At 48.0% G+C, this 24,592-nt stretch overlaps 12 non-coding genes across 12 annotated transcripts; all 12 read right to left on the bottom strand.

The window, feature by feature from the left end:
• Positions 1-129: 129 nt before the first annotated feature.
• On the bottom strand, positions 130-293 carry LOC140390616 (U1 spliceosomal RNA). The gene has a single exon (XR_011934676.1). It is a non-coding gene; the product is annotated as a U1 spliceosomal RNA (small nuclear RNA).
• Positions 294-2,215: 1,922 nt separating this feature from the next.
• On the bottom strand, positions 2,216-2,379 carry LOC140390796 (U1 spliceosomal RNA). Its single transcript, XR_011934853.1, has one exon. It is a non-coding gene; the product is annotated as a U1 spliceosomal RNA (small nuclear RNA).
• A 1,944-nt stretch (positions 2,380-4,323) lies between these two features.
• On the bottom strand, positions 4,324-4,487 carry LOC140390805 (U1 spliceosomal RNA). The gene has a single exon (XR_011934862.1). It is a non-coding gene; the product is annotated as a U1 spliceosomal RNA (small nuclear RNA).
• A 1,944-nt stretch (positions 4,488-6,431) lies between these two features.
• Positions 6,432-6,595, bottom strand: LOC140390720 (U1 spliceosomal RNA). The gene has a single exon (XR_011934778.1). It is a non-coding gene; the product is annotated as a U1 spliceosomal RNA (small nuclear RNA).
• Positions 6,596-8,535: 1,940 nt separating this feature from the next.
• Positions 8,536-8,699, bottom strand: LOC140390625 (U1 spliceosomal RNA). Its single transcript, XR_011934685.1, has one exon. It is a non-coding gene; the product is annotated as a U1 spliceosomal RNA (small nuclear RNA).
• A 1,961-nt stretch (positions 8,700-10,660) lies between these two features.
• LOC140390804 (U1 spliceosomal RNA) lies at positions 10,661-10,824 on the bottom strand. Its single transcript, XR_011934861.1, has one exon. It is a non-coding gene; the product is annotated as a U1 spliceosomal RNA (small nuclear RNA).
• Positions 10,825-12,768: 1,944 nt separating this feature from the next.
• On the bottom strand, positions 12,769-12,932 carry LOC140390716 (U1 spliceosomal RNA). Its single transcript, XR_011934774.1, has one exon. It is a non-coding gene; the product is annotated as a U1 spliceosomal RNA (small nuclear RNA).
• Positions 12,933-14,872: 1,940 nt separating this feature from the next.
• On the bottom strand, positions 14,873-15,036 carry LOC140390624 (U1 spliceosomal RNA). The gene has a single exon (XR_011934684.1). It is a non-coding gene; the product is annotated as a U1 spliceosomal RNA (small nuclear RNA).
• A 1,961-nt stretch (positions 15,037-16,997) lies between these two features.
• LOC140390803 (U1 spliceosomal RNA) lies at positions 16,998-17,161 on the bottom strand. The gene has a single exon (XR_011934860.1). It is a non-coding gene; the product is annotated as a U1 spliceosomal RNA (small nuclear RNA).
• A 1,944-nt stretch (positions 17,162-19,105) lies between these two features.
• On the bottom strand, positions 19,106-19,269 carry LOC140390718 (U1 spliceosomal RNA). Its single transcript, XR_011934776.1, has one exon. It is a non-coding gene; the product is annotated as a U1 spliceosomal RNA (small nuclear RNA).
• Positions 19,270-21,208: 1,939 nt separating this feature from the next.
• Positions 21,209-21,372, bottom strand: LOC140390665 (U1 spliceosomal RNA). Its single transcript, XR_011934723.1, has one exon. It is a non-coding gene; the product is annotated as a U1 spliceosomal RNA (small nuclear RNA).
• A 1,940-nt stretch (positions 21,373-23,312) lies between these two features.
• On the bottom strand, positions 23,313-23,476 carry LOC140390744 (U1 spliceosomal RNA). The gene has a single exon (XR_011934801.1). It is a non-coding gene; the product is annotated as a U1 spliceosomal RNA (small nuclear RNA).
• Positions 23,477-24,592: the final 1,116 nt, after the last annotated feature.

Below are 24,592 nucleotides of genomic sequence, written 5' to 3'. Positions count from 1 at the left end.
CTGTATGTTCTGTGCTAACCACTGTGTTACCATGCTCTCCTGTTGTTGGCTCCGGGAGAGGTTTTTAGAGCGATGTTTCCAACATGCTGCTCGACCAGAAAAGGATCAATCTATTTTAGTTTCGTAAATCAGGGGAGAGCGCGAACGCAGTCCCCCACTACCACAAATTTTGCAGTCGAGTATCCCGCATTTGGGGACATCGCAGGCGTCAGCACACCCGAAGTGCAATGGGCTAGCCTCGTCCTGGGTGAACCACCTTGTTGATCATGGTTTCACCCCTGCCAGGTAAGTATGCTTAAAAACAGTAAACCCTCCCAGTCCACACCACACATCACATCTTTCACTCACACTTACTGCATTTACACGGCCAAACTGTCACTTTACTTACAATTATCTCTACCGAATTAGATTAGTTCTGTTGTATGATTTTGACAAATTGTCGAATATACCTCTCTATAAGAAACACATTGCCTAAAACGTCCGCTATGCTATTTGCATATTGGCCTCAAAAGGAAGTGAACCGCCCCTTATCTACCTATCAGTCAAACGATGGACCGTTTTCCGGAATGAAGACTATCTCTCTCAAAACTTTGTCTGTCCATCTTTATTCAGCAAGGAAACAATTAACTTTTCTGACACGGAAATAGAAAGATTGATGAGGAGGTTTTTGGAGTCACGAAGATATTGGTTGTTGTCTCTAGGAGAGGTTTTTTAGCGTCATGAGCAGTTTATTGAGAGGCATGTTTGCAGGTTTATTTGGGGGCGGGGTCAGGTTAATCTTCATGGGGACATGCTCCCCACCCCCATCCCCACGCACGCACCCCATCCCACATGCATCACCACACACTCGCACACTATATTGTTTAAAAATAAATTTAGAGTACCCAATTCATTTTATGTTCCAATTTATTGGCAATTTGATGTGGCCAATCCACCTAGCCTGTACATCTTTGGGTTGTGAGGGTGAGACCCACGCAAACACTGAGGGAAATGTGCAAACTCCTCATGGACAATGACCCGGGGCCTGGATCGAACTCTGATCTTCGACGCCGTGAGGGAACAGTGCTAAGCACTGCGCCACCATGCTGCCCCTAAACAGACACACTACCCCGACCCTCCAGCACCAATCTTTTTTCTTTTAAATTTAGAGCACCCAATCATTTTGTTATTTTTTAAAATTAAGGGGCAATTTAGCATGGCCAATCCACCTAACCTGCACATCTTTGGGTTGTGGGGGTGAAACCCACGCAGACACGGCGAGAATGTGCAAACTCCACACGGACAGTGACCCTGGGCCAGGATTCAAACCCGGGTCCTCAGCGCCGTTGTCCCAGTGCTAACCACTGCACCATGTGCCACTTTCGCACACACCCATCTGACACGCACAGACCCAGCACACCAGCCCCCCACGAAAAACACACACACACTCATTCTTGATACTCACAATCACCCAACACACACACCCGACACTGAGTTAACATTTCTGCAACGGGGATAGAAAGAAATTGATGAGGAGGATTTGAGAGTCACAAAGATGTTGATTGTAATAAAAACAATGATTATCGTCACAAGTAGGCTTACATTAACACTGCAATGAAGTTACTGTGAAAAACAACTAGTCACCACAATCCGGCGCCTGTTCGGGTACAGAGCGGGAGAATTGAGAATGTCCAAATTACCTATCAGCATGCCTTTGGGGACTTGTGGGAGCAACCGGAGGAAAGCCACGCAGACACGTGGAGAATGTGCAGAGTCCACAGAGCCGGGAATGGGACCTGGGATCGTGGAGCTGTGAAGCAACTGCAGGGCAGCACGGTAGCAGAAGTGGATAGCACCGTGGCTTCACAGCACCAGGGTGCCAGATTCGATTCGCCGCTTGGTCACTGTCTGTGCGGAGTCTGCGTGGGTTTCCTCCAGGTGCTGCGGTGTCCTCCCACAGTGCAAAGAAGTGCAGGTTATGTGGACTGGCCATGCTAAACTGCCCTCATTGTCGAAAAAAGTTTAGGAGAGGTTAATGGGATAGGATAGAAGTGAGGGCTGAAGTGGGTCGGTGCAGACTGGATGGGCTGAACGGCCTCATTCTGAACTGCATGTTCTCTGCTAACCACTGTGTTACCATGCTCTCCTGTTGTTGGCTCCTGGAGAGATTTTTCGGGCGATGCTTCCAACAGGTTGCTCGATCTGAAAAGGATCAATCTATTTTTGTTTCGTAAATCAGGGGAGAGCGCGAACGCAGTCCCCCACGACCACAAATTTTGCAGTCGAGTATCCCGCATTTGGGGACATCACAGGCGTCAGCACACCCGAAGTGCAATGGGCTAGCCTCGTCCTGGGCGAATCACTTTTTTGATCATGGTTTCACCCCTGCCAGGTAAGTATGCTTAAAAACAGTACACCCTCCCAGTCCACACCACACATCACATCGTTCACTCACACTTACTGCATTTACACGGCCAAACTGTCACTTTACTTACAATTATCTCTACCGAATTAGACTAGTTCTGTTGTATGATTTTGACAAATTGTCGAATATACCTCTCTATAAGAAACACATTGCCTAAAACGTCCGCTATGCTATTTGCATATTGGCCTTAAAAGGAAGTGAACCGCCCCTTATCTACCTGTCAGTCAAACGACGGACCGTTTTCCGGAATGAAGACTTTCTCTCTCAAAACTTTGTCTGTCCATCTTTGTTCAGCAAGGAAACAATTAACTTTTCTGACACGGAAATAGAAAGATTGATGAGGAGGTTTTTGGAGTCACGAAGATATTGGTTGTTGTCTCTAGGAGAGGTTTTTTAGCGTCATGAGCAGTTTATTGAGAGGCATGTTTGCAGGTTTATTTGGGGGTGGGGTCAGGTTAATCTTCATGGGGACATGCTCCCCACCCCCATCCCCACGCACGCACCCCATCCCACATGCATCACCACACACTCACACACTATATTGTTTAAAAATAAATTTAGAGTACCCAATTCATTTTATGTTCCAATTTATTGGCAATTTGATGTGGCCAATCCACCTAGCCTGTACATCTTTGGGTTGTGAGGGTGAGACCCACGCAAACACTGAGGAAAATGTGCAAACTCCTCATGGACAATGACCTGGGTCCTGGATCGAACTCTAGTCTTCGACGCCGTGAGGGAACAGTGCTAAGCACTGCGCCACCATGCCGCCCCTAAACAGAGACACTACCCCGACACTCCTACACCCATCTTTTTTCTTTTAAATTTAGAGCACCCAATCATTTTGTTATTTTTTTAAATTAAGGGGCAATTTAGCATGGCCAATGCACCTAACCTGCACATCTTTGGGTTGTGGGGGTGAAACCCACGCAGACAGGGCGAGAATGTGCACTGTCCACACGGACAGTGACCCTGGGCCAGGATTCAAACCCGTGTCCTCAGTGCCGTTGTCCCAGTGCTAACCACTGCACCATGTGCCATTTTCGCACACACCCATCTGACACGCACAGACCCAGCACACCAGCCCCCCACGAAAAACACACGCACACTCATTCTTGATACTCACAATCACCCCAACGCACACACACACCTCTGACACACACACACCCGACACAGAGTTAACATTTGCTCAACGTGGATAGAAAGAAATTGATGAGGAGGATTTGCGAGTCACATAAATGTTGATTGTAATAATAACAATGATTATCGTCACAAGTAGGCTTACATTAACACTGCAATGAAGTGACTGTGAAAAACAACTAGTCGCCACAATCCGGCGCCTGTTCGGGCACAGAGCGGAAGAATTGAGAATGTCCAAATTACCTATCAGCATGCCTTTGGGGACTTGTGGGAGCAACCGGAGGAAAGCCACGCAGAGACTGTGCAGAGTCCACAGAGCCGGGAATGGGACCTGGGATCGTGGAGCTGTGAAGCAACAGCAGGGCAGCAGGGTAGCAGAAGTGGATAGCACGGTGGCTTCACAGCGCCACGGTGCCAGATTCGATTCGCTGCTGGGTCACTGTCTGTGCAGAGTCTGCGTGGGTTTCCTCCAGGTGCTGCGGTGTCCACCCACAGTGCAAAGAGGTGCAGGTTATGTGGACTGGCTATGCTAAACTGCCCTCATTGTCGAAACAAGTTTAGGAGAGGTTAATGGGTTAAGGGGATAGGATAGAAGTGAGGGCTGAAGTGGGTCGGTGCAGACTGGATGGGCTGAACGGCCTCATTCTGAATTGCATGTTCTATGCAAACCACTGTGTTACCATGCTACCCTGTTGTTGGCTCCTGGAGAGGTTTTTAGGGCGATGCTTCCAACAGGTTGCTCGATCTGAAAAGGATCAATCTATTTTTGCTTCGTAAATCAGGGGAGAGCGCGAACGCAGTCCCCCACTACCACAAATTTTGCAGTCGAGTATCCCGCATTTGGGGACATCGCAGGCGTCAGCACACCCGAAGTGCAATGGGCTAGCCTCGTCCTGGGCGAATCACTTTTTTGATCATGGTTTCACCCTTGCCAGGTAAGTATGCTTAAAAACAGTACACCCTCCCAGTCCACACCACACATCACATCGTTCACTCACACTTACTGCATTTACACGGCCAAACTGTCACTTTACTTACAATTATCTCTACCGAATTAGACTAGTTCTGTTGTATGATTTTGACAAATTGTCGAATATACCTCTCTATAAGAAACACATTGCCTAAAACGTCCGCTATGCTATTTGCATATTGGCCTTAAAAGGAAGTGAACCGCCCCTTATCTACCTGTCAGTCAAACGACGGACCGTTTTCCGGAATGAAGACTTTCTCTCTCAAAACTTTGTCTGTCCATCTTTGTTCAGCAAGGAAACAATTAACTTTTCTGACACGGAAATAGAAAGATTGATGAGGAGGTTTTTGGAGACACGAAGATATTGGTTGTTGTCTCTAGGAGAGGTTTTTTAGCGTCATGAGCAGTTTATTGAGAGGCATGTTTGCAGGTTTATTTGGGGGTGGGGTCAGGTTAATCTTCATGGGGACATGCTCCCCACCCCCATCCCCACGCACGCACCCCATCCCACATGCATCACCACACACTCACACACTATATTGTTTGAAAATAAATTTAGAGTACCCAATTCATTTTATGTTCCAATTTATTGGCAATTTGATGTGGCCAATCCACCTAGCCTGTACATCTTTGGGTTGTGAGGGTGAGACCCACGCAAACACTGAGGAAAATGTGCAAACTCCTCATGGACAATGACCTGGGTCCTGGATCGAACTCTAGTCTTCGACGCCGTGAGGGAACAGTGCTAAGCACTGCGCCACCATGCCGCCCCTAAACAGAGACACTACCCCGACACTCCTACACCCATCTTTTTTCTTTTAAATTTAGAGCACCCAATCATTTTGTTATTTTTTTAAATTAAGGGGCAATTTAGCATGGCCAATGCACCTAACCTGCACATCTTTGGGTTGTGGGGGTGAAACCCACGCAGACAGGGCGAGAATGTGCACTGTCCACACGGACAGTGACCCTGGGCCAGGATTCAAACCCGTGTCCTCAGTGCCGTTGTCCCAGTGCTAACCACTGCACCATGTGCCATTTTGGCACACACCCATCTGACACGCACACACCAAGCACACCAGCCCCCCACGAAAAACACACGCACACTCATTCTTGATACTCACAATCACCCCAACGCACACACACACCTCTGACACACACACACCCGACACAGAGTTAACATTTCCTCAACGTGGATAGAAAGAAATTGATGAGGAGGATTTGCGAGTCACATAAATGTTGATTGTAATAATAACAATGATTATCGTCACAAGTAGGCTTACATTAACACTGCAATGAAGTGACTGTGAAAAACAACTAGTCGCCACAATCCGGCGCCTGTTCGGGTACAGAGCGGGAGAATTGAGAATGTCCAAATTACCTATCAGCATGCCTTTGGGGACTTGTGGGAGCAACCGGAGGAAAGCCACGCAGAGACTGTGCAGAGTCCACAGAGCCGGGAATGGGACCTGGGATCGTGGAGCTGTGAAGCAACAGCAGGGCAGCAGGGTAGCAGAAGTGGATAGCACGGTGGCTTCACAGCGCCACGGTGCCAGATTCGATTCGCTGCTGGGTCACTGTCTGTGCAGAGTCTGCGTGGGTTTCCTCCAGGTGCTGCGGTGTCCACCCACAGTGCAAAGAGGTGCAGGTTATGTGGACTGGCTATGCTAAACTGCCCTCATTGTCGAAACAAGTTTAGGAGAGGTTAATGGGTTAAGGGGATAGGATAGAAGTGAGGGCTGAAGTGGGTCGGTGCAGACTGGATGGGCTGAACGGCCTCATTCTGAACTGCATGTTCTATGCTAACCACTGTGTTACCATGCTACCCTGTTGTTGGCTCCTGGAGAGGTTTTTAGGGCGATGCTTCCAACAGGTTGCTCGATCTGAAAAGGATCAATCTATTTTTGCTTCGTAAATCAGGGGAGAGCGCGAACGCAGTCCCCCACTACCACAAATTTTGCAGTCGAGTATCCCGCATTTGGGGACATCGCAGGCGTCAGCACACCCGAAGTGCAATGGGCTAGCCTCATCCTGGGCGAACCACCTTTTTGATCATGGTTTCACTCCTGCCAGGTAAGTATGCTTAAAAACAGTACACTCTCCCAGTCCACACCACACATCACATCTTTCACTCACACTTACTGCATTTACACGGCCAAACTGTCACTTTACTTACAATTATCTCTACCGAATTAGACTAGTTCTGTTGTATGATTTTGACAAATTGTCGAATATACCTCTCTATAAGAAACACATTGCCTAAAACGTCCGCTATGCTATTTGCATATTGGCCTGAAAAGGAAGTGAACCGCCCCTTATCTACCTATCAGTCAAACGATGGACCGTTTTCCGGAATGAAGACTATCTCTCTCAAAACTTTGTCTGTCCATCTTTATTCAGCAAGGAAACAATTAACTTTTCTGACACGGAAATAGAAAGATTGATGAGGAGGTTTTTGGAGTCACGAAGATATTGGTTGTTGTCTCTAGGAGAGGTTTTTTTAGCGTCATGAGCAGTTTATTGAGAGGCATGTTTGCAGGTTTATTTGGGGGCGGGGTCAGGTTAATCTTCATGGGGACATGCTCCCCATCCCCATCCCCACGCACGCACCCCATCCCACATGCATCACCACACACTCGCATATTGTTATAAAATAAAATATATTGTTTAAAAATAAATTTAGAGTACCCAATTCATTTTATGTTCCAATTTATTGGCAATTTGATGTGGCCAATCCACCTAGCCTGTACATCTTTGGGTTGTGAGGGTGAGACCCACGCAAACACTGAGGGAAATGTGCAAACTCCTCATGGACAATGACCCGGGGCCTGGATCGAACTCTGGTCTTCGACGCCGTGAGGGAACAGTGCTAAGCACTGCGCCACCATGCCGCCCCTAAACAGACACACTACCCCGACCCTCCTGCACCCATCTTTTTTCATTTAAATTTAGAGCACCCAATCATTTTGTTATTTTTTTAAATTAAGGGGCAATTTAGCATGGCCAATCCACCAAACCTGCACATCTTTGGGTTGTGGGGGTGAAACCCACGCAGACACGGCGAGAATGTGCAAACTCCACACGGACAGTGACCCTGGGCCAGGATTCAAACCCGGGTCCTCAGCACCGTTGTCCCAGTGCTAACCACTGCACCATGTGCCACTTTCGCACACACCCATCTGACACGCACAGACCCAGCACACCAGCCCCCCAGGAAAAACACACACACACTCATTCTTGATACTCACAATCACCCAACACACACACCCGACACTGAGTTAACATTTCTGCAACGGGGATAGAAAGAAATTGATGAGGAGGATTTGAGAGTCACAAAGATGTTGATTGTAATAAAAACAATGATTATCGTCACAAGTAGGCTTACATTAACACTGCAATGAAGTTACTGTGAAAAACAACTAGTCGACACAATCCGGCGCCTGTTCGGGTACAGAGCGGGAGAATTGAGAATGTCCAAATTACCTATCAGCATGCCTTTGGGGACTTGTGGGAGCAACCGGAGGAAAGCCACGCAGACACGTGGAGAATGTGCAGAGTCCACAGAGCCGGGAATGGGACCTGGGATCGTGGAGCTGTGAAGCAACTGCAGGGCAGCACGGTAGCAGAAGTGGATAGCACCGTGGCTTCACAGCACCAGGGTGCCAGATTCGATTCGCCGCTGGGTGTCACTGTCTGTGCGGAGTCTGCGTGGGTTTCCTCCAGGTGCTGCGGTGTCCTCCCACAGTGCAAAGAAGTGCAGGTTATGTGGACTGGCCATGCCAAACTGCCCTCATTGTCGAAAAAAGTTTAGGAGAGGTTAATGGGATAGGATAGAAGTGAGGGCTGAAGTGGGTCGGTGCAGACTGGATGGGCTGAACGGCCTCATTCTGAACTGCATGTTCTATGCTAACCACTGTGTTACCATGCTACCCTGTTGTTGGCTCCTGGAGAGATTTTTAGGGCGATGCTTCCAACAGGTTGCTCGATCTGAAAAGGATCAATCTATTTTTGCTTCGTAAATCAGGGGAGAGCGCGAACGCAGTCCCCCACTACCACAAATTTTGCAGTCGAGTATCCCGCATTTGGGGACATCGCAGGCGTCAGCACACCCGAAGTGCAATGGGCTAGCCTCGTCCTGGGCGAACCACCTTGTTGATCATGGTTTCACCCCTGCCAGGTAAGTATGCTTAAAAACAGTACACCCTCCCAGTCCACACCACACATCACATCTTTCACTCACACTTACTGCATTTACACGGCCAAACTGTCATTTTACTTACAATTATCTCTACCGAATTAGACTAGTTCTGTTGTATGATTTTGACAAATTGTCGAATATACCTCTCTATAAGAAACACATTGCCTAAAACGTCCGCTATGCTATTTGCATATTGGCCTTAAAAGGAAGTGAACCGCCCCTTATCTACCTGTCAGTCAAACGATGGACCGTTTTCCGGAATGAAGACTTTCTCTCTCAAAACTTTGTCTGTCCATCTTTGTTCAGCAAGGAAACAATTAACTTTTCTGACACGGAAATAGAAAGATTGATGAGGAGGTTTTTGGAGTCACGAAGATATTGGTTGTTGTCTCTAGGAGAGGTTTTTTTTAGCGTCATGAGCAGTTTATTGAGAGGCATGTTTGCAGGTTTATTTGGGGGCGGGGTCAGGTTAATCTTCATGGGGACATGCTCCCCATCCCCATCCCCACGCACGCACCCCATCCCACATGCATCACCACACACTCGCATATTGTTATAAAATAAAATATATTGTTTAAAAATAAATTTAGAGTACCCAATTCATTTTATGTTCCAATTTATTGGCAATTTGATGTGGCCAATCCACCTAGCCTGTACATCTTTGGGTTGTGAGGGTGAGACCCACGCAAACACTGAGGGAAATGTGCAAACTCCTCATGGACAATGACCCGGGGCCTGGATCGAACTCTGGTCTTCGACGCCGTGAGGGAACAGTGCTAAGCACTGCGCCACCATGCCGCCCCTAAACAGACACACTACCCCGACCCTCCTGCACCCATCTTTTTTCTTTTAAATTTAGAGCACCCAATCATTTTGTTATTTTTTTAAATTAAGGGGCAATTTAGCATGGCCAATCCACCTAACCTGCACATCTTTGGGTTGTGGGGGTGAAACCCACGCAGACACGGCGAGAATGTGCACTGTCCACACGGACAGTGACCCTGGGCCAGGATTCAAACCCGTGTCCTCAGTGCCGTTGTCCCAGTGCTAACCACTGCACCATGTGCCATTTTCGCACACACCCATCTGACACGCACAGACCCAGCACACCAGCCCCCCACGAAAAACACACGCACACTCATTCTTGATACTCACAATCACCCCAACGCACACACACACCTCTGACACACACACACCCGACACAGAGTTAACATTTGCTCAACGTGGATAGAAAGAAATTGATGAGGAGGATTTGCGAGTCACATAAATGTTGATTGTAATAATAACAATGATTATCGTCACAAGTAGGCTTACATTAACACTGCAATGAAGTGACTGTGAAAAACAACTAGTCGCCACAATCCGGCGCCTGTTCGGGCACAGAGCGGAAGAATTGAGAATGTCCAAATTACCTATCAGCATGCCTTTGGGGACTTGTGGGAGCAACCGGAGGAAAGCCACGCAGAGACTGTGCAGAGTCCACAGAGCCGGGAATGGGACCTGGGATCGTGGAGCTGTGAAGCAACAGCAGGGCAGCAGGGTAGCAGAAGTGGATAGCACGGTGGCTTGACAGCGCCACGGTGCCAGATTCGATTCGCTGCTGGGTCACTGTCTGTGCAGAGTCTGCGTGGGTTTCCTCCAGGTGCTGCGGTGTCCACCCACAGTGCAAAGAGGTGCAGGTTATGTGGACTGGCTATGCTAAACTGCCCTCATTGTCGAAACAAGTTTAGGAGAGGTTAATGGGTTAAGGGGATAGGATAGAAGTGAGGGCTGAAGTGGGTCGGTGCAGACTGGATGGGCTGAACGGCCTCATTCTGAATTGCATGTTCTATGCAAACCACTGTGTTACCATGCTACCCTGTTGTTGGCTCCTGGAGAGGTTTTTAGGGCGATGCTTCCAACAGGTTGCTCGATCTGAAAAGGATCAATCTATTTTTGCTTCGTAAATCAGGGGAGAGCGCGAACGCAGTCCCCCACTACCACAAATTTTGCAGTCGAGTATCCCGCATTTGGGGACATCGCAGGCGTCAGCACACCCGAAGTGCAATGGGCTAGCCTCGTCCTGGGCGAATCACTTTTTTGATCATGGTTTCACCCTTGCCAGGTAAGTATGCTTAAAAACACTACACCCTCCCAGTCCACACCACACATCACATCGTTCACTCACACTTACTGCATTTACACGGCCAAACTGTCACTTTACTTACAATTATCTCTACCGAATTAGACTAGTTCTGTTGTATGATTTTGACAAATTGTCGAATATACCTCTCTATAAGAAACACATTGCCTAAAACGTCCGCTATGCTATTTGCATATTGGCCTTAAAAGGAAGTGAACCGCCCCTTATCTACCTGTCAGTCAAACGACGGACCGTTTTCCGGAATGAAGACTTTCTCTCTCAAAACTTTGTCTGTCCATCTTTGTTCAGCAAGGAAACAATTAACTTTTCTGACACGGAAATAGAAAGATTGATGAGGAGGTTTTTGGAGACACGAAGATATTGGTTGTTGTCTCTAGGAGAGGTTTTTTAGCGTCATGAGCAGTTTATTGAGAGGCATGTTTGCAGGTTTATTTGGGGGTGGGGTCAGGTTAATCTTCATGGGGACATGCTCCCCACCCCCATCCCCACGCACGCACCCCATCCCACATGCATCACCACACACTCACACACTATATTGTTTGAAAATAAATTTAGAGTACCCAATTCATTTTATGTTCCAATTTATTGGCAATTTGATGTGGCCAATCCACCTAGCCTGTACATCTTTGGGTTGTGAGGGTGAGACCCACGCAAACACTGAGGAAAATGTGCAAACTCCTCATGGACAATGACCTGGGTCCTGGATCGAACTCTAGTCTTCGACGCCGTGAGGGAACAGTGCTAAGCACTGCGCCACCATGCCGCCCCTAAACAGAGACACTACCCCGACACTCCTACACCCATCTTTTTTCTTTTAAATTTAGAGCACCCAATCATTTTGTTATTTTTTTAAATTAAGGGGCAATTTAGCATGGCCAATGCACCTAACCTGCACATCTTTGGGTTGTGGGGGTGAAACCCACGCAGACAGGGCGAGAATGTGCACTGTCCACACGGACAGTGACCCTGGGCCAGGATTCAAACCCGTGTCCTCAGTGCCGTTGTCCCAGTGCTAACCACTGCACCATGTGCCATTTTGGCACACACCCATCTGACACGCACACACCAAGCACACCAGCCCCCCACGAAAAACACACGCACACTCATTCTTGATACTCACAATCACCCCAACGCACACACACACCTCTGACACACACACACCCGACACAGAGTTAACATTTCCTCAACGTGGATAGAAAGAAATTGATGAGGAGGATTTGCGAGTCACATAAATGTTGATTGTAATAATAACAATGATTATCGTCACAAGTAGGCTTACATTAACACTGCAATGAAGTGACTGTGAAAAACAACTAGTCGCCACAATCCGGCGCCTGTTCGGGTACAGAGCGGGAGAATTGAGAATGTCCAAATTACCTATCAGCATGCCTTTGGGGACTTGTGGGAGCAACCGGAGGAAAGCCACGCAGAGACTGTGCAGAGTCCACAGAGCCGGGAATGGGACCTGGGATCGTGGAGCTGTGAAGCAACAGCAGGGCAGCAGGGTAGCAGAAGTGGATAGCACGGTGGCTTCACAGCGCCACGGTGCCAGATTCGATTCGCTGCTGGGTCACTGTCTGTGCAGAGTCTGCGTGGGTTTCCTCCAGGTGCTGCGGTGTCCACCCACAGTGCAAAGAGGTGCAGGTTATGTGGACTGGCTATGCTAAACTGCCCTCATTGTCGAAACAAGTTTAGGAGAGGTTAATGGGTTAAGGGGATAGGATAGAAGTGAGGGCTGAAGTGGGTCGGTGCAGACTGGATGGGCTGAACGGCCTCATTCTGAACTGCATGTTCTATGCTAACCACTGTGTTACCATGCTACCCTGTTGTTGGCTCCTGGAGAGGTTTTTAGGGCGATGCTTCCAACAGGTTGCTCGATCTGAAAAGGATCAATCTATTTTTGCTTCGTAAATTAGGGGAGAGCGCGAACGCAGTCCCCCACTACCACAAATTTTGCAGTCGAGTATCCCGCATTTGGGGACATCGCAGGCGTCAGCACACCCGAAGTGCAATGGGCTAGCCTCATCCTGGGCGAACCACCTTTTTGATCATGGTTTCACTCCTGCCAGGTAAGTATGCTTAAAAACAGTACACTCTCCCAGTCCACACCACACATCACATCTTTCACTCACACTTACTGCATTTACACGGCCAAACTGTCACTTTACTTACAATTATCTCTACCGAATTAGACTAGTTCTGTTGTATGATTTTGACAAATTGTCGAATATACCTCTCTATAAGAAACACATTGCCTAAAACGTCCGCTATGCTATTTGCATATTGGCCTGAAAAGGAAGTGAACCGCCCCTTATCTACCTATCAGTCAAACGATGGACCGTTTTCCGGAATGAAGACTATCTCTCTCAAAACTTTGTCTGTCCATCTTTATTCAGCAAGGAAACAATTAACTTTTCTGACACGGAAATAGAAAGATTGATGAGGAGGTTTTTGGAGTCACGAAGATATTGGTTGTTGTCTCTAGGAGAGGTTTTTTTAGCGTCATGAGCAGTTTATTGAGAGGCATGTTTGCAGGTTTATTTGGGGGCGGGGTCAGGTTAATCTTCATGGGGACATGCTCCCCATCCCCATCCCCACGCACGCACCCCATCCCACATGCATCACCACACACTCGCATATTGTTATAAAATAAAATATATTGTTTAAAAATAAATTTAGAGTACCCAATTCATTTTATGTTCCAATTTATTGGCAATTTGATGTGGCCAATCCACCTAGCCTGTACATCTTTGGGTTGTGAGGGTGAGACCCACGCAAACACTGAGGGAAATGTGCAAACTCCTCATGGACAATGACCCGGGGCCTGGATCGAACTCTGGTCTTCGACGCCGTGAGGGAACAGTGCTAAGCACTGCGCCACCATGCCGCCCCTAAACAGACACACTACCCCGACCCTCCTGCACCCATCTTTTTTCATTTAAATTTAGAGCACCCAATCATTTTGTTATTTTTTTAAATTAAGGGGCAATTTAGCATGGCCAATCCACCAAACCTGCACATCTTTGGGTTGTGGGGGTGAAACCCACGCAGACACGGCGAGAATGTGCAAACTCCACACGGACAGTGACCCTGGGCCAGGATTCAAACCCGGGTCCTCAGCACCGTTGTCCCAGTGCTAACCACTGCACCATGTGCCACTTTCGCACACACCCATCTGACACGCACAGACCCAGCACACCAGCCCCCCACGAAAAACACACACACACTCATTCTTGATACTCACAATCACCCAACACACACACCCGACACTGAGTTAACATTTCTGCAACGGGGATAGAAAGAAATTGATGAGGAGGATTTGAGAGTCACAAAGATGTTGATTGTAATAAAAACAATGATTATCGTCACAAGTAGGCTTACATTAACACTGCAATGAAGTTACTGTGAAAAACAACTAGTCGACACAATCCGGCGCCTGTTCGGGTACAGAGCGGGAGAATTGAGAATGTCCAAATTACCTATCAGCATGCCTTTGGGGACTTGTGGGAGCAACCGGAGGAAAGCCACGCAGACACGTGGAGAATGTGCAGAGTCCACAGAGCCGGGAATGGGACCTGGGATCGTGGAGCTGTGAAGCAACTGCAGGGCAGCACGGTAGCAGAAGTGGATAGCACCGTGGCTTCACAGCACCAGGGTGCCAGATTCGATTCGCCGCTGGGTGTCACTGTCTGTGCGGAGTCTGCGTGGGTTTCCTCCAGGTGCTGCGGTGTCCTCCCACAGTGCAAAGAAGTGCAGGTTATGTGGACTGGCCATGCCAAACTGCCCTCATTGTCGAAAAAAGTTTAGGAGAGGTTAATGGGATAGGATAGAAGTGAGGGCTGAAGTGGGTCGGTGCAGACTGGATGGGCTGAACGGCCTCATTCTGAACTGCATGTTCTATGCTAACCACTGTGTTACCATGCTACCCTGTTGTTGGCTCCTGGAGAGATTTTTAGGGCGATGCTTCCAACAGGTTGCTCGATCTGAAAAGGATCAATCTATTTTTGCTTCGTAAATCAGGGGAGAGCGCGAACGCAGTCCCCCACTACCACAAATTTTGCAGTCGAGTATCCCGCATTTGGGGACATCGCAGGCGTCAGCACACCCGAAGTGCAATGGGCTAGCCTCGTCCTGGGCGAACCACCTTGTTGATCATGGTTTCACCCCTGCCAGGTAAGTATGCTTAAAAACAGTACACCCTCCCAGTCCACACCACACATCACATCTTTCACTCACACTTACTGCATTTACACGGCCAAACTGTCATTTTACTTACAATTATCTCTACCGAATTAGACTAGTTCTGTTGTATGATTTTGACAAATTGTCGAATATACCTCTCTATAAGAAACACATTGCCTAAAACGTCCGCTATGCTATTTGCATATTGGCCTTAAAAGGAAGTGAACCGCCCCTTATCTACCTGTCAGTCAAACGATGGACCGTTTTCCGGAATGAAGACTTTCTCTCTCAAAACTTTGTCTGTCCATCTTTGTTCAGCAAGGAAACAATTAACTTTTCTGACACGGAAATAGAAAGATTGATGAGGAGGTTTTTGGAGTCACGAAGATATTGGTTGTTGTCTCTAGGAGAGGTTTTTTTTAGCGTCATGAGCAGTTTATTGAGAGGCATGTTTGCAGGTTTATTTGGGGGCGGGGTCAGGTTAATCTTCATGGGGACATGCTCCCCATCCCCATCCCCACGCACGCACCCCATCCCACATGCATCACCACACACTCGCATATTGTTATAAAATAAAATATATTGTTTAAAAATAAATTTAGAGTACCCAATTCATTTTATGTTCCAATTTATTGGCAATTTGATGTGGCCAATCCACCTAGCCTGTACATCTTTGGGTTGTGAGGGTGAGACCCACGCAAACACTGAGGGAAATGTGCAAACTCCTCATGGACAATGACCCGGGGCCTGGATCGAACTCTGGTCTTCGACGCCGTGAGGGAACAGTGCTAAGCACTGCGCCACCATGCCGCCCCTAAACAGACACACTACCCCGACCCTCCTGCACCCATCTTTTTTCTTTTAAATTTAGAGCACCCAATCATTTTGTTATTTTTTTAAATTAAGGGGCAATTTAGCATGGCCAATCCACCTAACCTGCACATCTTTGGGTTGTGGGGGTGAAACCCACGCAGACACGGCGAGAATGTGCACTGTCCACACGGACAGTGACCCTGGGCCAGGATTCAAACCCGTGTCCTCAGTGCCGTTGTCCCAGTGCTAACCACTGCACCATGTGCCATTTTCGCACACACCCATCTGACACGCACAGACCCAGCACACCAGCCCCCCACGAAAAACACACGCACACTCATTCTTGATACTCACAATCACCCCAACGCACACACACACCTCTGACACACACACACCCGACACAGAGTTAACATTTGCTCAACGTGGATAGAAAGAAATTGATGAGGAGGATTTGCGAGTCACATAAATGTTGATTGTAATAATAACAATGATTATCGTCACAAGTAGGCTTACATTAACACTGCAATGAAGTGACTGTGAAAAACAACTAGTCGCCACAATCCGGCGCCTGTTCGGGCACAGAGCGGAAGAATTGAGAATGTCCAAATTACCTATCAGCATGCCTTTGGGGACTTGTGGGAGCAACCGGAGGAAAGCCACGCAGAGACTGTGCAGAGTCCACAGAGCCGGGAATGGGACCTGGGATCGTGGAGCTGTGAAGCAACAGCAGGGCAGCAGGGTAGCAGAAGTGGATAGCACGGTGGCTTGACAGCGCCACGGTGCCAGATTCGATTCGCTGCTGGGTCACTGTCTGTGCAGAGTCTGCGTGGGTTTCCTCCAGGTGCTGCGGTGTCCACCCACAGTGCAAAGAGGTGCAGGTTATGTGGACTGGCTATGCTAAACTGCCCTCATTGTCGAAACAAGTTTAGGAGAGGTTAATGGGTTAAGGGGATAGGATAGAAGTGAGGGCTGAAGTGGGTCGGTGCAGACTGGATGGGCTGAACGGCCTCATTCTGAATTGCATGTTCTATGCAAACCACTGTGTTACCATGCTACCCTGTTGTTGGCTCCTGGAGAGGTTTTTAGGGCGATGCTTCCAACAGGTTGCTCGATCTGAAAAGGATCAATCTATTTTTGCTTCGTAAATCAGGGGAGAGCGCGAACGCAGTCCCCCACTACCACAAATTTTGCAGTCGAGTATCCCGCATTTGGGGACATCGCAGGCGTCAGCACACCCGAAGTGCAATGGGCTAGCCTCGTCCTGGGCGAATCACTTTTTTGATCATGGTTTCACCCTTGCCAGGTAAGTATGCTTAAAAACAGTACACCCTCCCAGTCCACACCACACATCACATCGTTCACTCACACTTACTGCATTTACACGGCCAAACTGTCACTTTACTTACAATTATCTCTACCGAATTAGACTAGTTCTGTTGTATGATTTTGACAAATTGTCGAATATACCTCTCTATAAGAAACACATTGCCTAAAACGTCCGCTATGCTATTTGCATATTGGCCTTAAAAGGAAGTGAACCGCCCCTTATCTACCTGTCAGTCAAACGACGGACCGTTTTCCGGAATGAAGACTTTCTCTCTCAAAACTTTGTCTGTCCATCTTTGTTCAGCAAGGAAACAATTAACTTTTCTGACACGGAAATAGAAAGATTGATGAGGAGGTTTTTGGAGACACGAAGATATTGGTTGTTGTCTCTAGGAGAGGTTTTTTAGCGTCATGAGCAGTTTATTGAGAGGCATGTTTGCAGGTTTATTTGGGGGTGGGGTCAGGTTAATCTTCATGGGGACATGCTCCCCACCCCCATCCCCACGCACGCACCCCATCCCACATGCATCACCACACACTCACACACTATATTGTTTGAAAATAAATTTAGAGTACCCAATTCATTTTATGTTCCAATTTATTGGCAATTTGATGTGGCCAATCCACCTAGCCTGTACATCTTTGGGTTGTGAGGGTGAGACCCACGCAAACACTGAGGAAAATGTGCAAACTCCTCATGGACAATGACCTGGGTCCTGGATCGAACTCTAGTCTTCGACGCCGTGAGGGAACAGTGCTAAGCACTGCGCCACCATGCCGCCCCTAAACAGAGACACTACCCCGACACTCCTACACCCATCTTTTTTCTTTTAAATTTAGAGCACCCAATCATTTTGTTATTTTTTTAAATTAAGGGGCAATTTAGCATGGCCAATGCACCTAACCTGCACATCTTTGGGTTGTGGGGGTGAAACCCACGCAGACAGGGCGAGAATGTGCACTGTCCACACGGACAGTGACCCTGGGCCAGGATTCAAACCCGTGTCCTCAGTGCCGTTGTCCCAGTGCTAACCACTGCACCATGTGCCATTTTGGCACACACCCATCTGACACGCACACACCAAGCACACCAGCCCCCCACGAAAAACACACGCACACTCATTCTTGATACTCACAATCACCCCAACGCACACACACACCTCTGACACACACACACCCGACACAGAGTTAACATTTCCTCAACGTGGATAGAAAGAAATTGATGAGGAGGATTTGCGAGTCACATAAATGTTGATTGTAATAATAACAATGATTATCGTCACAAGTAGGCTTACATTAACACTGCAATGAAGTGACTGTGAAAAACAACTAGTCGCCACAATCCGGCGCCTGTTCGGGTACAGAGCGGGAGAATTGAGAATGTCCAAATTACCTATCAGCATGCCTTTGGGGACTTGTGGGAGCAACCGGAGGAAAGCCACGCAGAGACTGTGCAGAGTCCACAGAGCCGGGAATGGGACCTGGGATCGTGGAGCTGTGAAGCAACAGCAGGGCAGCAGGGTAGCAGAAGTGGATAGCACGGTGGCTTCACAGCGCCACGGTGCCAGATTCGATTCGCTGCTGGGTCACTGTCTGTGCAGAGTCTGCGTGGGTTTCCTCCAGGTGCTGCGGTGTCCACCCACAGTGCAAAGAGGTGCAGGTTATGTGGACTGGCTATGCTAAACTGCCCTCATTGTCGAAACAAGTTTAGGAGAGGTTAATGGGTTAAGGGGATAGGATAGAAGTGAGGGCTGAAGTGGGTCGGTGCAGACTGGATGGGCTGAACGGCCTCATTCTGAACTGCATGTTCTATGCTAACCACTGTGTTACCATGCTACCCTGTTGTTGGCTCCTGGAGAGGTTTTTAGGGCGATGCTTCCAACAGGTTGCTCGATCTGAAAAGGATCAATCTATTTTTGCTTCGTAAATCAGGGGAGAGCGCGAACGCAGTCCCCCACTACCACAAATTTTGCAGTCGAGTATCCCGCATTTGGGGACATCGCAGGCGTCAGCACACCCGAAGTGCAATGGGCTAGCCTCATCCTGGGCGAACCACCTTTTTGATCATGGTTTCACTCCTGCCAGGTAAGTATGCTTAAAAACAGTACACTCTCCCAGTCCACACCACACATCACATCTTTCACTCACACTTACTGCATTTACACGGCCAAACTGTCACTTTACTTACAATTATCTCTACCGAATTAGACTAGTTCTGTTGTATGATTTTGACAAATTGTCGAATATACCTCTCTATAAGAAACACATTGCCTAAAACGTCCGCTATGCTATTTGCATATTGGCCTGAAAAGGAAGTGAACCGCCCCTTATCTACCTATCAGTCAAACGATGGACCGTTTTCCGGAATGAAGACTATCTCTCTCAAAACTTTGTCTGTCCATCTTTATTCAGCAAGGAAACAATTAACTTTTCTGACACGGAAATAGAAAGATTGATGAGGAGGTTTTTGGAGTCACGAAGATATTGGTTGTTGTCTCTAGGAGAGGTTTTTTTAGCGTCATGAGCAGTTTATTGAGAGGCATGTTTGCAGGTTTATTTGGGGGCGGGGTCAGGTTAATCTTCATGGGGACATGCTCCCCATCCCCATCCCCACGCACGCACCCCATCCCACATGCATCACCACACACTCGCATATTGTTATAAAATAAAATATATTGTTTAAAAATAAATTTAGAGTACCCAATTCATTTTATGTTCCAATTTATTGGCAATTTGATGTGGCCAATCCACCTAGCCTGTACATCTTTGGGTTGTGAGGGTGAGACCCACGCAAACACTGAGGGAAATGTGCAAACTCCTCATGGACAATGACCCGGGGCCTGGATCGAACTCTGGTCTTCGACGCCGTGAGGGAACAGTGCTAAGCACTGCGCCACCATGCCGCCCCTAAACAGACACACTACCCCGACCCTCCTGCACCCATTTTTTTCATTTAAATTTAGAGCACCCAATCATTTTGTTATTTTTTTAAATTAAGGGGCAATTTAGCATGGCCAATCCACCAAACCTGCACATCTTTGGGTTGTGGGGGTGAAACCCACGCAGACACGGCGAGAATGTGCAAACTCCACACGGACAGTGACCCTGGGCCAGGATTCAAACCCGGGTCCTCAGCACCGTTGTCCCAGTGCTAACCACTGCACCATGTGCCACTTTCGCACACACCCATCTGACACGCACAGACCCAGCACACCAGCCCCCCACGAAAAACACACACACACTCATTCTTGATACTCACAATCACCCAACACACACACCCGACACTGAGTTAACATTTCTGCAACGGGGATAGAAAGAAATTGATGAGGAGGATTTGAGAGTCACAAAGATGTTGATTGTAATAAAAACAATGATTATCGTCACAAGTAGGCTTACATTAACACTGCAATGAAGTTACTGTGAAAAACAACTAGTCGACACAATCCGGCGCCTGTTCGGGTACAGAGCGGGAGAATTGAGAATGTCCAAATTACCTATCAGCATGCCTTTGGGGACTTGTGGGAGCAACCGGAGGAAAGCCACGCAGACACGTGGAGAATGTGCAGAGTCCACAGAGCCGGGAATGGGACCTGGGATCGTGGAGCTGTGAAGCAACTGCAGGGCAGCACGGTAGCAGAAGTGGATAGCACCGTGGCTTCACAGCACCAGGGTGCCAGATTCGATTCGCCGCTGGGTGTCACTGTCTGTGCGGAGTCTGCGTGGGTTTCCTCCAGGTGCTGCGGTGTCCTCCCACAGTGCAAAGAAGTGCAGGTTATGTGGACTGGCCATGCCAAACTGCCCTCATTGTCGAAAAAAGTTTAGGAGAGGTTAATGGGATAGGATAGAAGTGAGGGCTGAAGTGGGTCGGTGCAGACTGGATGGGCTGAACGGCCTCATTCTGAACTGCATGTTCTATGCTAACCACTGTGTTACCATGCTACCCTGTTGTTGGCTCCTGGAGAGATTTTTAGGGCGATGCTTCCAACAGGTTGCTCGATCTGAAAAGGATCAATCTATTTTTGCTTCGTAAATCAGGGGAGAGCGCGAACGCAGTCCCCCACTACCACAAATTTTGCAGTCGAGTATCCCGCATTTGGGGACATCGCAGGCGTCAGCACACCCGAAGTGCAATGGGCTAACCTCGTCCTGGGCGAACCACCTTGTTGATCATGGTTTCACCCCTGCCAGGTAAGTATGCTTAAAAACAGTACACCCTCCCAGTCCACACCACACATCACATCTTTCACTCACACTTACTGCATTTACACGGCCAAACTGTCATTTTACTTACAATTATCTCTACCGAATTAGACTAGTTCTGTTGTATGATTTTGACAAATTGTCGAATATACCTCTCTATAAGAAACACATTGCCGAAAACGTCCGCTATGCTATTTGCATATTGGCCTTAAAAGGAAGTGAACCGCCCCTTATCTACCTGTCAGTCAAACGATGGACCGTTTTCCGGAATGAAGACTTTCTCTCTCAAAACTTTGTCTGTCCATCTTTGTTCAGCAAGGAAACAATTAACTTTTCTGACACGGAAATAGAAAGATTGATGAGGAGGTTTTTGGAGTCACGAAGATATTGGTTGTTGTCTCTAGGAGAGGTTTTTTTTAGCGTCATGAGCAGTTTATTGAGAGGCATGTTTGCAGGTTTATTTGGGGGCGGGGTCAGGTTAATCTTCATGGGGACATGCTCCCCATCCCCATCCCCACGCACGCACCCCATCCCACATGCATCACCACACACTCGCATATTGTTATAAAATAAAATATATTGTTTAAAAATAAATTTAGAGTACCCAATTCATTTTATGTTCCAATTTATTGGCAATTTGATGTGGCCAATCCACCTAGCCTGTACATCTTTGGGTTGTGAGGGTGAGACCCACGCAAACACTGAGGGAAATGTGCAAACTCCTCATGGACAATGACCCGGGGCCTGGATCGAACTCTGGTCTTCGACGCCGTGAGGGAACAGTGCTAAGCACTGCGCCACCATGCCGCCCCTAAACAGACACACTACCCCGACCCTCCTGCACCCATCTTTTTTCTTTTAAATTTAGAGCACCCAATCATTTTGTTATTTTTTTAAATTAAGGGGCAATTTAGCATGGCCAATCCACCTAACCTGCACATCTTTGGGTTGTGGGGGTGAAACCCACGCAGACACGGCGAGAATGTGCAAACTCCACACGGACAGTGACCCTGGGCCAGGATTCAAACCCGGGTCCTCAGCACCGTTGTCCCAGTGCTAACCACTGCACCATGTGCCACTTTCGCACACACCCATCTGACACGCACAGACCCAGCACACCAGCCCCCCACGAAAAACACACACACACTCATTCTTGATACTCACAATCACCCAACACACACACCCGACACTGAGTTAACATTTTGCAACGGGGATAGAAAGAAATTGATGAGGAGGATTTGAGAGTCACAAAGATGTTGATTGTAATAAAAACAATGATTATCGTCACAAGTAGGCTTACATTAACACTGCAATGAAGTTACTGTGAAAAACAACTAGTCGCCACAATCCGGCGCCTGTTCGGGTACAGAGCGGGAGAATTGAGAATGTCCAAATTACCTATCAGCATGCCTTTGGGGACTTGTGGGAGCAACCGGAGGAAAGCCACGCAGACACGTGGAGAATGTGCAGAGTCCACAGAGCCGGGAATGGGACCTGGGATCGTGGAGCTGTGAAGCAACTGCAGGGCAGCACGGTAGCAGAAGTGGATAGCACCGTGGCTTCACAGCACCAGGGTGCCAGATTCGATTCGCCGCTGGGTGTCACTGTCTGTGCGGAGTCTGCGTGGGTTTCCTCCAGGTGCTGCGGTGTCCTCCCACAGTGCAAAGAAGTGCAGGTTATGTGGACTGGCCATGCTAAACTGCCCTCATTGTCGAAAAAAGTTTAGGAGAGGTTAATGGGATAGGATAGAAGTGAGGGCTGAAGTGGGTCGGTGCAGACTGGATGGGCTGAACGGCCTCATTCTGAACTGCATGTTCTATGCTAACCACTGTGTTACCATGCTACCCTGTTGTTAGCTCCTGGAGAGGTTTTTAGGGCGATGCTTCCAACAGGTTGCTCGATCTGAAAAGGATCAATCTATTTTTGCTTCGTAAATCAGGGGAGAGCGCGAACGCAGTCCCCCACTACCACAAATTTTGCAGTCGAGTATCCCGCATTTGGGGACATCGCAGGCGTCAGCACACCCGAAGTGCAACGGGCTAGCCTCATCCTGGGCGAAACACCTTTTTGATCATGGTTTCACCCCTGCCAGGTAAGTATGCTTAAAAACAGTACACCCTCCCAGTCCACACCACACATCACATCTTTCACTCACACTTACTGCATTTACACGGCCAAACTGTCACTTTACTTACAATTATCTCTACCGAATTAGACTAGTTCTGTTGTATGATTTTGACAAATTGTCGAATATACCTCTCTGTAAGAAACACATTGCCTAAAACGTCCGCTATGCTATTTGCATATTGGCCTTAAAAGGAAGTGAACCGCCCCTTATCTACCTGTCAGTCAAACGATGGACCGTTTTCCGGAATGAAGACTTTCTCTCTCAAAACTTTGTCTGTCCATCTTTGTTCAGCAAGGAAACAATTAACTTTTCTGACACGGAAATAGAAAGATTGATGAGGAGGTTTTTGGAGTCACGAAGATATTGGTTGTTGTCTCAAGGAGAGGTTTTTTAGCGTCATGAGCAGTTTATTGAGAGGCATGTTTGCAGGTTTATTTGGGGGTGGGGGGTCAGGTTAATCTTCATGGGGATATGCTCCCCAGCCCCATCCCCACCCCCATCCCCACGCACGCACCCCATCCCACATGCATCACCACACACTCACACGCTATATTGTTTAAAAATAAATTTAGAGTACCCAATTCATTTTATGTTCCAATTTATTGGCAATTTGATGTGGCCAATCCACCTAGCCTGTACATCTTTGGGTTGTGAGGGTGAGACCCACGCAAACACTGAGGAAAATGTGCAAACTCCTCATGGACAATGACCTGGGTCCTGGATCGAACTCTAGTCTTCGACGCCGTGAGGGAACAGTGCTAAGCACTGCGCCACCATGCCGCCCCTAAACAGACACACTACCCCGACACTCCTACACCCATCTTTTTTCTTTTAAATTTAGAGCACCCAATCATTTTGTTATTTTTTTTAATTAAGGGGCAATTTAGCATGGCCAATCCACCTAACCTGCACATCTTTGGGTTGTGGGGGTGAAACCCACGCAGACACGGCGAGAATGTACAAACTCCACACGGACAGTGACCCTGGGCCAGGATTCAAACCCGGGTCCTCAGCGCCGTTGTCCCAGTGCTAACCACTGCACCATGTGCCATTTTCGCACACACCCATCTGACACGCACAGACCCAGC

Source organism: Scyliorhinus torazame, chromosome 14, assembly GCF_047496885.1.
Source record: "Scyliorhinus torazame isolate Kashiwa2021f chromosome 14, sScyTor2.1, whole genome shotgun sequence".
NCBI classification, from domain to species: Eukaryota; Metazoa; Chordata; class Chondrichthyes; order Carcharhiniformes; family Scyliorhinidae; genus Scyliorhinus; species Scyliorhinus torazame.
This window is presented reverse-complemented; position numbering and strand designations above follow the sequence as displayed.